Genomic DNA, 15,546 nt, shown 5'->3' with positions numbered 1-15,546 from the left:
AAAAAAGAAAAGTTTAATTGACGAAATTCGATAAAAAATTGCAACTGCAATTTTCGCATTCACTGCTGTACGAAATATATGTAATATGATTTGGCTTTACTATTAATAAATTAAAATAAATGTAAGTACATATTATAAAATATAATAAAATTTCATCTATTGATCATAAAAAAATTTAATTGGATTTGTATAACTTTTACTAGTGATGCAATTGAAGAGAATTTACCAGAATCGAAATGGAACTAACAAATTTGTTTTATGGGAATCGTAAATGGGAGCAAGGTAAGTGGAACACATACTTACCTACTAAACTAAATTGCATTATGAATAAAACCAAATAAACAAAACAATATATCATAATATATAGGAAAGTCTGCCTGAAAGTGTGCTACAAATATTGCCTTTGTTTAGTGCAATCAAGAATGTAAAGTACAAAAACAATTTATCAATTAATCAAAAGAAAATATCGGAAAAACAAGTAAGGAAGGTTAAGTTCGGGTGTAACCGAACATTACATACTCAGTTGAGAGCTGTGGAGACAAAGTAAGGGAAAATCACCATGTTGTAAAAAGAACCTAGGGTACCCCTGGAATGTGTATGTATGACATGTGTATCAAATGGAAGGTATTAAAGAGTATTTTAAGAGGAAGTGAGCCATAGTTCTATAAATGGACGCCATTTAGGGATATCGCCATAAAGGTGGACCAGGCCTGACTCTAGAATTTGTTTGTACGATATGGGTATCAAATGAAAGGTGTTGATGAGTATTTTAAAAGGGAGTGGGCCTTAGTTCTATAGGTAGACGCCTTTTTGAGATTTCGCCATAAAGGGGGACCAGGGGTGACTCTAGAATTTATTTTGTACGATATGGGTATGGGCTTGAGTCTACGACATAAAGACTCATTTACTAATCATATTTACACTAGATCGAATGTCACCGTTCATCATAGCCGAACACGGTTTCAAACATTTCAACTTCGAAAGCTGAAGGGTCGGCATTACTCCGAAGATAATGCTTTATTGTCAACTTCAGTGGAGAAGAGACTGTATAGCTCCTTTGAGTATGCTTCATTGTCTACTTTCCCAAAAGTGTACTCCTCTCGTGTTTGAGGTAAAACTACAGCCCCGTATATAAAGACTACAACTGGATTTTCCTGCTCCCCGCGGTACACGACCGTTATAGGGTGGCACAAGTGATGTACAACATGCAATGCTCCCTTTGTCGTAATACATTTTTCTCGATTCGACAGCCATGCTATTTATTCACTTCCTGCGACCGGCACACATACCGCGGGCATATTTTAAACCAGTGGTGCACTCGAAAGCTTCGCAGAACTTCGAAAAGCTGTTAATCAATTTGTCGTACGAGCGCAGCGACAGAGATTAAGTAAAGCGATCAGTCAATCAGTTTTAGCTTGTACTTCAATCAGTGAAGCTCGTGTGTGAATTCTATGCTCAAACATGCATATTGTAACGAATTTTGGGAAATTATGACTATTATGCACCTTCTGTTAACGCTCGAATAGCTGAACTGTCGAATAAATAACTCCAATATTCTGTATGGCAAAATGGTCTTTATTTACAACACTACTTCACAATTACAATTATCGCGTACTTCACTGATAGCGTGTTTAAAACAAACTGATTCCTTATCGATTGCACGGCGCTGCTTTTATACTCTCAGTTAGCCTCCTTCATCTATTCCTCCTAAGGTCTAGACTTTTCACGAACATGTCTGCTGGAACAGTTGTATCTCATACTTGGTTGTTTAGCTATATACATATATATCTGTAGTTTAGGTTTTTCTTCTAGCTATATGCGCGTGTACGTATGAGTAACAGCTTCTCCTCTTAGCTGATGATAACGTGATGTGTAATTGTTTCCCTTCCTTCTTCGCTCCTATCTGCTGACCCGTACTATGTGTATGCGAAATAATCTCTTCGCTTCAGGCTGCTGGTTATGTGTGTGGAATATTCTTCGTTGCTTTCTACTTGTGTGTGTGATAATGGCTTACTGTCGTTGTGATTATTTAGTAACAACATATTTATGTTAGAAATGCTAATATTCGCCACAATATAAACACATCCTAACACAAAAAAGTTGCGTTTGTATTAGAATCTCTATCGGCGTTGTGAACTACTCTTCTAAACCTCTTACCAGCAGTGGAAAGTTTTGATTGCAAAATTGAATTAAAAAGTGGACCAGTGAGGGCTTTTCGTATTAAGAAAAATGTATGCAGCTAAACGTCTAACACATCCTGCCGAAGTTATTTGTTTTTGTGCTGATTTTAAATTGCTGTCCTTTTCCCGAAGATCAAACGAAATTTCCTAAATGGGCATACCGTCAAATTAAGGAAGGTAATAAAGTCAATTGCCTTGTTATTATTTGAAGTGGTAATAACATCAATTGATCTTTTGGCCGTTAAACTTATGTCAGGCCACTGTATAAATCAACCCGAAATTCTGGCGTATCGAAATTGTAATCGAAGATCTGTTACAACACTAATTTTTATCAATATAGCAAACCAAGAAAAAATAGAAAAAAACATATATACAATTAGTTTATACATAAAATATTTCATTTCATTTGAATAATGCTTTCTAATTCCCAATTCGATTAACAAAATGGACTCCTAATTTCATTTAATAAAACATTAACTAATAGGAAAAATTGCATTTGGCACACAAACCCTTTGACCAATTAGTTTTGTCCACAAATGCAATAAATATTCGAAATAGCTAAAGAAAGGCCTATGAAATAACTCAAATTGGCCAAATTTTTATGCCATATGCACAACTTTGCTCATTTAGTTAATGTGCTTAACATTAACACATTTAACGTGACATTTTGGAGCACAAAAATATTTGAAAAACCTGATTTTTACCTTAACTAAATGAACATTGATTTGGTGGTTAAGCAACAATTTCGCACAAAACTGCATTAGATTTATTAAAACAGATTTTGTAACTAGGTTTTCCATAAATTGCAGCTATGCAATTGGCATTGGAATGTGTTAATACGAAAAATTACCTTAATTGCGTTTTTCACACTTTTAAATTTGTATTTCTATATATTTGCATGTTTTGTAAATAGTTTGAAAAATGCAAATTACAACTGAAATTTAAAAAACCCGCAAGCGTGAAATTAAGATTTGTACAACCAGTTTAGCTCAGTAGGCAAAACGTAATGAAATGAGTGCATTCACTGCATTCGCATTCATATTTGCATAATTTGCATTCTCATTGCTCAAATTGGGCGTTGGACAGTGCTTGAACTGGCATTAATGATGTGTGCAATTCATGCTGTTTAAATAGGCCAGTATGCCTGCATATGACAAAAACAGTGTTGCCAATAGTTTTGCTGCGGAAAATTTGTGGTTAAAAACCAAATTTGGGAGGTGGAGTGGGGGAAGGGGTGGGAGAATATTCAGCCAGAAATTTGAGCTGTTCGATCACTGTAGCGTCTTCAGGGCGACAACAGAGGACGAAGGTTGGCGCAAGGGCGGCAGCTTTTATCATGGGCGTAATAAATAACATTTCAAACCGATGAGCCATCGATAACAAATCTATCATACACCGATAATGAATTGGTAACACTCCGAAAAAAAGTCGATAACTTTGCATAGCAAATCGCTAACTTTTTGTGACACATCGATCACTTTTCTATAAGTAATCAATAAATATTCAATAATAAATCGATAAATTTTCTAAAGCGTATCGATAACGTTTTTTTTTTGGCGCCATATCTATAACTTGTCAATAATTTTTCTGAAAACAATTGATAACTTTTCGAGAGAAAACCGATAATTTCCTTTTAAATAATCAGTAACTCTTTGATAAACTCAGTTCTTCATAGCAAATTTCTAAATCAATACCTTCTACGAGGTTGATAACCCTTAACAACCCGATAAGGTTAAGTTGAACTGGCCGGTCAATAAAGACCTCAAATAGACTGACTGTATCCACTGTGTTACCAAAAATGTAGATAATAATTAGCTTGCGTTTAAACAAAAAACAGACTAGTTTGGCTAAATCAAGACAGCTCGTCCTTATAATGAGTTCGGTATACTTATGTGTGGATCTTTACCTTTCCATTTACAGCGCATAAATTTTAAATATTCGGACCAACATTAATATACCTTTTCAGGTAAAAAAAAGCTGGCAACCCTAGCCAGTACGAATTAATTTCATTTTATTATAAAATATTTCAATTGCTATACAATACCACATAAAACATATATGGCTATTACGATAATAACACATTTCAATGCGAATTACTATGCCAGCTATGACTTCCAAAATTGTTAGCTACAACTGCCCGACGGCTCGCACTTCACTGACTCCAACGTAATAAATATAATTTTATATGAATTATAGCAATGTTACTATTCCGCAATATTATTTATGATTACCAAAAGGTACATGAGTTATGTTACCACAAGCTGTTTTAAATGCTCGTAACTGGTGCGTAAAATTTTGGCGGTCATATAATACACAAGAAATACTTACTATAATTCAAAATTTGGTTGCATATACATTAAGCTGGGTTGATTTGCCTGGATGAAAGTTAACCCGTATCGTGCCATCGAATTTTCGATATTTGGGTTTTGAGGAATGTTTTGGTGAAAAAATTGGTTTTTTCGCCATTTTTTTTAAGGGTTTCTTCAGAAATTTGTCTCATAGTTCCTATCCTATTTAAAATTATGCGATAAAAATGTTGGCATTAACAGTTTTTAAAAAAAATTTTTTTTTTGGTTTTTGGAATTTGTTTTGTTCGAAATCGATTTCTTTTTCATTTTCAAGGCTCGAAATCATTTTTTATGTATATGTTTCCGTTAGATCCACCAATAAGTATACCAAAATGATCAGGCGACGAGCTAAGTTGATTTAGCCATATCCGTCTGTCCGTCCGTCTGCCCGTCTGTCCGTTTGTTTGAACGCAAACTAGTCCCTCAATTTTGATGAAATTTGGTAAGCAGGCATACTTTGATGGGGGATTTGACATTTTTCGGAATCGACCGGATCGGACCATTATAGCATATATCTCCCATATAAGCGATTGTTCAATAAGAAAGAGGGTTTTTGCCATTTCTGCCCCATTCCTGCCTCATTTTACCAGCTAGCAACATCAAATTTTACCACAAGCTTACGTATTGGGCATAGATTATTGTCCGAAAAAATCATCAAGATCGGACATATTTATAATATATATCCCATACAACCGACTGTTCAGGTAAGAGGATTTTCATCTTTTTTTTCTAAATCGACATGAAAATTTTAAAATCAAATGAAAATTTTTTAAGTAGGTCATGAAAAAACCTTAAAAATCAAAGAAAAAAGTCAAAAAACTCAAATTTTGCAGGCTCGAAATTTATTTTTTGGGTATGCATAGTGGAACTTTTTTTCTTGAGCCCAACACTTATCGAAAAATCGATGGCACGATATAGGTTAATAAATCGACCCAGCTTAATATAGATAAATAACTTCAAATCTTCCTTACTATTTGCTAAGTGCTCGGGCGTGTGAGGAACATTAAATGTGAGAAATAACCAGAAGATTCGTATTAGTATTTTACTACATTTTGTTTTTGCAGACAGAAATACAACACTTAAAATGTCTTGTGGTTTCATATGTTATTTATGGCGTCGTCTAGAAATTTTATTCTTAAACTATTTGCTGTACTGAGTTAGCGTTTTTTTTTTGCAAGACAAGAACTATAAAAACAGTAATTGTATTAACCCCTGCATTGGGAAGCGTAAAGTGACAAATAAAATCTGTAGTAAATCGAGAGCAGAGCGGACCAAGTTAAATATACTTTTATATGTAAATGCGTAGGTATACACTAGACTGGGTTGGTCCCCATACAAAAAAAAAGTTGCTGATGTCCGCCCCTAAATTTGAAGATTATGTTGAGAGGGTATCGGAAAAATTTTTTTAGAATTTTTTTTGATCCTTCGAAATACAGCCGAAAACGTTTGTTCGTTGTAACTTGGTTATTTGACGTCCGATTTTTAAAATTGATATGCCATTATTTTGGCATTGAGAAGCTTCACATTTCCCTTTAATGTCCTTTGAAGTTATGAAGTCGTTCATCATGTGAAAACGACTTCATAGCTTAAAAGGACATTAAACGGAAATGAGAAGCTTCTCAAGGCCAAAATAATAACATACCAATTTTAAAAATCGGACGTCAAATAACCAAGTTGCAACGAAAAAACATTTTGGGCTGTATTTCGAAGGATCAAAAAAAAATTTAAAAAAATTTTCCCGAAACCCTCTCAACATAATCTTCAAATTTAAGGGCGGACATTGGCAACTTTTTTTTTCGACCCAGTCTAGTATACACCAATATATATGCGCATACATACATGCTTGTGTATTTGATATATTTTGCATAGTTCTTGTGTGAACATTTCAGCTGCAGTTTTTGTAACAAATAAAAGCGCAAAGCTTTTCCAATATTTTTATTTTGCAAACCACATTTATCAAAATCTTCAAAAAAATTTTTGTTTTTGTATTCAGTTAGTTGCTGTTTAACGTCGTGTGAAAGATTATATTTGTAGGAAAGTTTTTAAAAATGCGACTGGATTTTGAATGATTATCATCAAACACAAAATAGCTTGGAAAAATTAGGAAGTGAGAGTGTTTAATGTAGTTTTTGAGTATAAGGTGGGTTTATTCCAAGGCTAGAGGCTAGAAAGTAGGGAGTGAGGGGCACCAGCAGCTGAAAATTGAGTGATTAACGGTCGCAATAGTAAAATGAGACGACGGCTACAGCTTAGCGTCGCTATAATAGCGGAGGCTGCGGTTGAATGATGGGTGGCTACTAGCGGGAGACGACTTTCTACCCACCAGTAGCGGACGCGGCGGTTAAGGAGTTGGATGTCTTCATTAGTCTCGAATTCCCCAAGTAGATAGTTATGGTAGGTGCTTAGGTTAGGCTAGGTTGCACTTGCCAATTCTTGAGGACCTCACTTAGACTAAATGAGTCCTGCAGTGTTACCAGAAGTTTTTTTAACGACCAAACTGAAAACCCCTAACAAAAACCAGGACTTATGTTATAAAATAACTCCTCTTGGCAAATAATAGAAGCCTTCTAGGACCTATGCCACTTGCGCTTGTAGATCTGACAGCTGTATCACTCCTAATAGCCGAAGTCTTAGCCTGGCAAGCGCAGGGCACGAACGCAAAATGTGTCCTATAGTTTCCTACTCCAAGCGGCATTTCCTACCCCTGCTATCACCGAACAAGCCTAATTTAAAGGCATGTGACACCAGCAGGCAGTGTCCAGTTAGCATTCCTATCATGAGTTTACAGTGCTCTCTTTTTAATGATAGATGCAACTTTGTTAATCTAAGGTTGTAAGACATACACATAATATTCGACACTTTACAGCCCCGCACTTGGACCCACGCCTTTCCCGCTCGGTCGCTCATGTGCACCTCCCGCCTTCTCTTAATCTCGCCCAATCTCATTGGGACGTCTGCGCAGCAAGCTTCAAGGGAGCGCCCTTTTTAGATAGTTCATCCGCTTTTTCATTCCCATCTATTCCCATATGCCCTGGGACCCAGTATAGATGCATGCTTTTCCTTTACCGATTCTTTTTCAGGGATTGTTTATACTCCGACACACTTTTGGATGCTGTGCTATGCGAGGTTATTGCCCTTATTGTTGCTTGGTTGTCAATATAAATTGACGCGGCTGCAGTTTAAGCTATTCTTTTCCAGTGTTTCTACTGCTTTGGCTACGGCTTATACAGTTTCTTAGAAAACGCTGCAGTGATCTTGCAGCTTGTAGGATCTATTTATTTCCGGATCAGTACAATGGTAGGTGCTTGTTCGCGAAGTTGTCATTATAAGGTTCGAACGGTAGCTCCTGTTGCTCACGTATCAATCATCAGTCCAGTCCAAAGCTGAGGAAAAGGAGACGTGTAGTCACAAAGACAAAGAGATCCCCTCACTTGAACAAGGCAATGGAATGACTTCCACCATAGACGGCATCAAAACTGACACCTCTGTAGAATATACGATTTTATCGATTTGAATTCTAGTTTCTTTAAGGCAGTCTGTCTGTCAATAAAGATCTTCTTTTAGAACCTTGAAACGATATTGTATTTGATCAGTCTATCTGCCCTCTATATGGCACGGACTTCCGTTTGGAAACGTAAGGTGGTTGACAGGAGTAATTGTCCTCTAAATGCTTTGACTGCAGCCCAGTGAGAGTTTCTTTTCCTATTTGAATTGTCTATGTTTACTGCAATTTCCCTACTGCTCTCCAAGCCCTCCTCTCATTCCACTATCGTCCATGACTCAAGCTTTTTTTTTACATTGATATATATTCCTATTACCATCTGCTAAATATTTTTAGATTTCCCTCGCAGTACATTTTGATTATTTGCGATTGAGAGATCGTTGTCTATCCTTGTTTTCGAAGCGGTGTCCTACCATTAATTTTTCCTAAGTTCTTTGTTTTACTTTACCCTTGAATCCATTTTACTAGCCAGTACCGCCGAATAATACTACCCCGCTGTCCCATTAGCTTTCGCTCTATCAAAAACCGTACGACTGCCCTTATTTTTCCTTCCCGTTAATTTTGATGGCTACTTGCATACGAAGGGGGGAGCCGAATGTGTGGTTTGAGCTCTTCCTACTTTTTTTCTGACCTTTCTTATCTTTTAGTACCTTTTTCTTGACTTCAAATTTAGCATCGTTGTTTGCGCTGAACCTTTCAACGATCTTTTTATTTGCTCCTTCCGATGGTAGTAGGAAGTGCTTTAGTAACCCCTCATCTCCACCACCATCTTATATTCCCTGCCAACATTCTCCGCAGATTTTGAAGCCTGAACATTTTCGTAGTAGTGCCCCAACTCAGTTGAGACCTAATGTTGTCCTCCATAACCAACACCGGTCTCACCTTTGCCTACCTTTTCGTAGCTCATCCCGTCCTTCCGACCTCTGTATTCCCTGTCCACGTTTTCCCCATATTTTGAGGTTTTGACATTTTCGTAGTAGTGACCCAGTTCAGTTGACACCTAATATTCTCTACAACCTAACCGATACTAATCTAACATCGCTGCGTGCCGCCTTTAATGTGGAGAAGTAGACGCACTTAGAAACTAAGTTAATGATGAGGTAAACAACCGCACATTTGAAGTTGTTGAGGCAAGGCAGTCTCAGCCCATTTCTCTGATTTTTCAGCAGCTGACTTCCTTCGTGTTGCAGGAGAAAACAATCGAGCATATTTTGTGTGCTTTATCTCCACAGTTATATGAAAAAGGTATACAAAATCTATTATAAAGATTCCATATATGAGTGTGGGTGCAGTGGGAGTAGCAGGGAGAGTGGGAGAGAGAGTTAGAGTTTGAGGTGGAGTGGTAGTAGGAACAGGAGCGGAAGTGGGAGGGAGGTAAACGGAACGATAAAGTAAACGAGAATTGCATAGACAGGGAAGGGGAATCGAGATCAACTTTTGAATGTATGTAAAACAACTTTCCGGTAGGACAAAGTCTGCCGGGTACACTAGTTCATTGTATTTATTAATTTTCATACATTTCCTGGCTTATAGTTGCTCTCTTATCATTGCTTCACTTAACTGTTTGCCATTTTCGGTATTTCTTTTAACTTCTTTATTTTATTTTTGAATTTTTCCAAATAAAGCTTAGGATAAACGCTTAGAATAAACGCTTACAAGAATAAATCTTCTTCACCATCTAAAGGCAATTTCTGCGCTTCCACTGTCATGACTCCCTCGAGTTCTGCAGATGTGATAAGCGGTAGCCGACGTGCTGCTTAGATGACTTCTAAATATTCGCCAGCTAACTGAGTGGACATCGAAGCGTACATAAAGCGAAGCGTTGTCATTGCTGCACATTTAATGCATCCTTCAATTGTATCCTTGCCCACACAACAGAAGAGCAAAACCTAAACTCCAAAGAAGAAAGAGTTGAACACAAAAGCAAAATTGATGGCAATGCGACAAAAGTTTGGAGCAAAAGCAAAGTGTTTGAAATTTTTCATTCCGTTTTACTTGATTTAAATTTTTTGTTCGAAATTTTAATTCCCCCGCTGCGCTTTTTACTCCTTCGAGTTTTGCTGATGCCACTTTAGTACCGCATTACTAAAACTTTTTTATCTAACAATGCTATTATTTATTTTGGGCAAATTTCAGTTTGTATTTACCTATTTTTGAAATTTTTTTTCTGAATACAGTGAAATTCCCCATTACGGAAAGTCCTTATAACCGGACAGGTCCAATAACCGGACAGATTTTGAGCAAACAGGTGTGTCATTCATTTTTTCATACAAATATCATCCTAATAAACGGACACTCTAATAACCGGACGCGGACATAGAATTTCAAAACATTTTCATAAAAAAATTTCTCATAACCGGACAAAATTCAAAAATATCACAAGCAAGCTTTGTTGTTCATTATAAAAGTGAAATAGGTGATTCCCCTTTTAACATGTATGCACACATTCAAGCCGTGTGTTTCAAATTAAGGGTAGTTTTCCAGTTTTCAGTTTGTTAAGTCAGTTGCATGCGAATGTTTGCGTTCAAAGTTCGTAATAATATGGCGCCGAAAAAGAAGGTACTTTCTATTAAAGAAAAAATGGAAATTATTAATTTTTTCGAAAAAGATAAATTATCAGTACGTGGAGTTGCAAAAATGTAAAGTATGGGGAGCCCAAAAATGTAATGGTAGTAGGTACACGTTTCTTTTGCTTTGAAAGGTTCAATATTGGCAAAACAGAAGCTGCTGAAATCAATAAAAATTAAGAAAAAATTCGTTATAAATGGGAATCTGGAGTTAATGTTTATCAAAAGCGAAGTTTTCTTAAAGAAGGCGGCTTTGAAATAGATAAGATGTGTTTTAATTGGCTCGCTAAGGCTAGAAGTTAAAACACTCCGATTTCTTGTCTCATTTTGAAAGCAAAGGCAATGGGAATTGCAGGCAAACTGTGTGTACCTAATTTTAATGCTTCAGATGGATGGTTAAACAAGTGGCGAATAAGGAATAATGTTGCTTTCAAATGTGTATCTGGTGAAGCTTCAGATGTAAACCAGGATGGTGTTGAACAGTTTAGGACAAAACTGCCATCTCTGTTGACCGGTTACAAGCCTCAAGACATTAAAAATGCAGACAAAAGTGGCTTTTTCTTTCGTGCCTTACCTGAAAAAACCCTAGCTCTTAAATCCGAAAAGTGCGTGGGCGGTAAAAAACCAAAAGAAAGACTCACAATTTTGTTCTGTGCTAACATGGCTGGAGATAAGGAGTGCAATGAACAATGTACTTAATCGATATATGTATATGTTTTTATACTGTAACGAACTTACTGCAATTCCTCTTATTTCAGATCTTCTACTAAGGTTCGAATGACTAAACTGTTGAATAGATAACACCACTATTCTGTAATGCAAAATTGTCTTTATTAGACTACTTTCAAAATAACACTTATATTGTTCGACAAATAGCGTGCTTATTCAAAACTGATTGTAGTGCCTCTACTGTTGCTGCCTTTTATACTCTCTTATTTCCTCGTTGCATCTTCTAGGTGCTTCCAGAATTTACTTAGTTACTGCTATATAATTATAACTACAGATGTACGTATATAGCTCTCATATGCGCGTGTATTTTTGAGCGACACTTCCACAATTATAATTGCATATCTCAGATAAGATATCTGCATGTGTTTGTGCGTTGCTTCTCCGCTGCGTGTACGTACATATGTGTAGACATAATGATTGAGATTGTGATGTGCATACAGTCACTGCTTAGCATCGGCTAAGAGATGACAGTACCCCTTAGTGTTGCTAATATTCGTAACAATATGTAATACTAAAGTATGCAAATATTCTTTACTTCCATAAATTTCTTAGATAAACTATGTACAATATAATTTATATGTGTGGTATATATTTTGTGATTTCATCCCTTATAAGCGGACATCTCCCATAGCCGGACAAAAACACTGCGACGATTATAAGGAATTTCACTGTACAGGTAAGTAAATTTTTCATATTATGTAAGATTTTTTGTATTTGACTTAAATTTATTAAAGCAATGCTTGTTTATATCGCTAAAGCATTTGAGGTGGATTTTGGTAAATTACTTTGAAAGCGCACAATGAAATTCCATCTTTAAATATTTCAAGTGAGTTTAAACTTTTTTAAGCTCTTTTTATTTGACTTGATGAATAAATAAATTTTGGGTTCAAGACACATGAATGAAAAGTAATATTTTTATTAAAACCGCCAAACCACAATGAGTCATTAATACTTAAATTCACTGATGCGTGTAGGAAATCTAGCGATGTAAATTGTAATTCTATACATTGCACGATTGAATGGTTACTATTTTTTTTAGAGCTTCGTTGGAGAAGGAAATGCTTAATGCTCTGACCGGGGTTTTTAAGGGGGACGGGATTTCCTTTCTTTTTTGAAGCATAACCCACTAAAACCTCCTGTGGGCCGCGCAATTAGTCGCACATGGGACTGCGGTAAGCATTAGTTCAGGTACACTTTAATGGACTGCGCAACCATCCGCTCCTTTTATGAGGAGAATGTGCTTCAAATACACTAGCTCGGTGGCTGATGTAGTGTAGCTGGCTTATCATGCCAAAGGCCGAGGGTTCAAGGCTCGCGAATATCAGCAATAGAATCTTCAGGAAAGGGTATTTTTCAATTCTAACAAGTAAGGAAGTCTAACTTCGAGTATAATAGAACATTATATGCCCAACGTGAACCTTCATATATTCATATGAAAAATATATTTAAAGAGGAATGTTACTTACATTATTAAATAATATGAAAACTTATACACATGTAAATCGCCTTCCGTAAGCAGCTATAAAACAATTACAGAGATTTCTGGCGAAGCTTCTTTTCCAAATTGCGTCGTGCTAGTTTTAATTTTTCCTACAAATTGGCGGTACGGGACCTAGTTATATGTTTTATGCCGGCTCCGAATGGCATCTCCAAGGCAGATGAGTTTTCGCTGAAAAGCTTTCCATGGCCGAAATACACTCGGAATGTTTGATAAATCACTGCCGAGGGGCGACCCCGCGTAGAAAAACTTTTGTCTAAGTTTTTAATGTTGCTTTGCCCGTTTGCCGCAAAGTAATTTACGGCTTTAAGAACTATTCTTCCTCTAAATTTGGACCATGCCAAGGCCATTTTCCAAAATTTTACCAAGTTTCCTTTTTCGTCATATAGTCAACCAACATTTCAAGTTTCATCAATAAATCGGTCTTCGGTAATGAATTATTGAATTTTTTCCATTTTTCGAAATGTCGATATCGACTTTTTCTAAAAGTGTGCGTGGTCGCCATTCGACTACATTTCTTTCCTCAACATATATAAATAAAAGTTAGGACAATGCATGGATTACGTTTCAATATGATATCTTTAATGGCTTTTGATTTATGTCTTAGAAGACTTTTAAATGGCGACGGCCATTTTTCATTTTTTTTTTTTCAAATTTCTATTTCTTATCATAAAGTCAAGCCACATATCAAGTTTCAACACTTTATCGATTTTTGGCAATGAACTATCCCTTTTTTCACCATTTTTCGAAAATGTCGATTTTTTTTGGCTGGGTCGACCCTCGACAGTGCTCTGGCAAACACCCCGAGTGTATCTCTGCCATGACAAGTTTCTCAGTGAAAACTCATCTGCGTTGCAGTTGTCGTTCGGAGTCGGCATGAAACATGTAGGTCACGTTCCGCTCTACCTCAGGTCATGGTATATTTAACTGCTCTGGTATAGGTCGCCAGATGTCTTTTTGACCCTCCTTCCCTACCATGCGAAGTAATGTATTTCAATAAGGTACGGCTTACATCGTCTTTATTGCCGCAGTAAAGGCAATTCCAGAATTCAGCCTTTGTCAAAAGTTACCGTATCTTTTTAATAATTGGGGCAGTTCGGCTTCTGAAATGCATGGGTACCATTCGAGAATTGATTCCCCGTTACACTTGATTGCAGTAATGAAGCTTCACTATTGTTGCCAGCGACCAATTAATTCTTCTCGTGCCTGTATGACAGCGAGAAGCTATGTGTATCGGCATGGTTTCCGCAACAACAATGAAAGCTTCTGCGCTGACCGTGTGGTAAGCTAAAGCAATTCACAGCGCCCATCTGTATTGAACAGGGTTAAGGGTGGCTTCCGTTTTGTCACTGGATACTTCCAGATTTCTGCACCGTATAAGAGTATAGAACTTCTCGACCGATTCAAGAACATGGCTTTGGACCGCTTGTGTTTGTCACTGAGGCTTGGGCGCCTCAAATTTACTCCAAGAAATAGAGCTGACTGCCCTGCCCATCGCCAGATATTAGGATGAGAAGCGTGTTCTTCATATTAATGCTAGTAAGGATCCGCGTCTTCGTCAAGATGACGATCTCCGCTTTTTCTGCTGCCAGCTAAAGACAGTGCCAGATCAGTCAAACAACGTCCTGCGTTGCGCATGACCCGGTTAACTCATTCCATGCTAGCTCGTAGCTTCATTCTCTATTGCAAGAGAGCTTACTGTCCGGCCCATCACCAGATATTAGGTTGAAAAGCGCGTTCCTCCAATGCTATATTAATGTTAGTAGGAATCTGCCTCTTCGTGAGGATGACGGTCTCCGCTTGTTCTGTTTCCTGCTGAAGACCGTGATTAGCCGTCCGTCATTTTACGCTGCGCATGACCTGGTTAACTCATGTCATGCTAGCTCGCAGCTTCATGCTGTTATTGCAGCAGCTATCCTTATACATTTTTGAAAATCTTCATAATGGGCCTCATTCTTATGCCATGTTCTAAGGGTTTGAATGTCTCTTTCCACCACAGCTGCTTCTATCGTCTTATGATCATAGTTGTTTGTTGTTGTTTGTATTCTGTTTCGAAACTTCATTTACAGCATACATATTTTTAGTGAAATTGTTGATTTTAAGTATGTGTTATGACACCATTCTGCATGCCGGGGTGTCCTAAGTATCTTCCAATCCTTTTTCCAAATGCTCGGGGTTTGTATTGCTACAAGCTCAGCGCTCCCTCAGTAGGTATGATAGGGATCAGGTCAATATTCGCCACCTCGAACCGTGCTCTTGTAACTTGCCTTTGAAGGCTAGGAACCATTCTTTTAGGCCATTCTAGGGTTGCATGATCGTTACACCAAATTCGGACTCGTCAGTGATAGCAGATATAGAATGTGCGGGTTACTGAAAAAACTATAAAAAATGTGCTGTGTTCGTGTTCTGCGCTCGTCAGACTAAGATTCTAGCAGTTCGATCTAGAAGCAGCAACTACGCTACGAGCATTACTCAAACCATTTGAAACTTGACGTTGTGAACATTTCGTATTGTTATAACCATTTGAAGTGGTCATAAGGTCCACTACATGTATGGCTTATATCACCATTTCTCTTTGTTACCATATTGGTTCCCAGTACCTTCCGCAGCCTCATTCATTCGGTTAGGTCGACCATGGCTCTAAAGCGCAGCGGTACTGCAATTGAGCCCTCTTTATTGCATTTCGATTCTCGTTTTTTCTCCTTATCCGCTTTGGACGCTC

At 37.3% G+C, this 15,546-nt stretch overlaps 1 pseudogene; it reads left to right on the top strand.

The window, feature by feature from the left end:
* Positions 1-10,538: 10,538 nt before the first annotated feature.
* The window catches only part of LOC137235695 (tigger transposable element-derived protein 4-like), a 76,076-nt pseudogene continuing 71,068 nt past the window's right edge, over positions 10,539-15,546 (top strand).

Source organism: Eurosta solidaginis, unplaced genomic scaffold (assembly GCF_040869045.1).
Source record: "Eurosta solidaginis isolate ZX-2024a unplaced genomic scaffold, ASM4086904v1 ctg00000428.1, whole genome shotgun sequence".
Taxonomy (NCBI): Eukaryota; Metazoa; Arthropoda; class Insecta; order Diptera; family Tephritidae; genus Eurosta; species Eurosta solidaginis.
The sequence above is the reverse complement of the archived record's forward strand: the minus strand, read 5'-3'. Positions and strand labels throughout refer to the sequence as shown.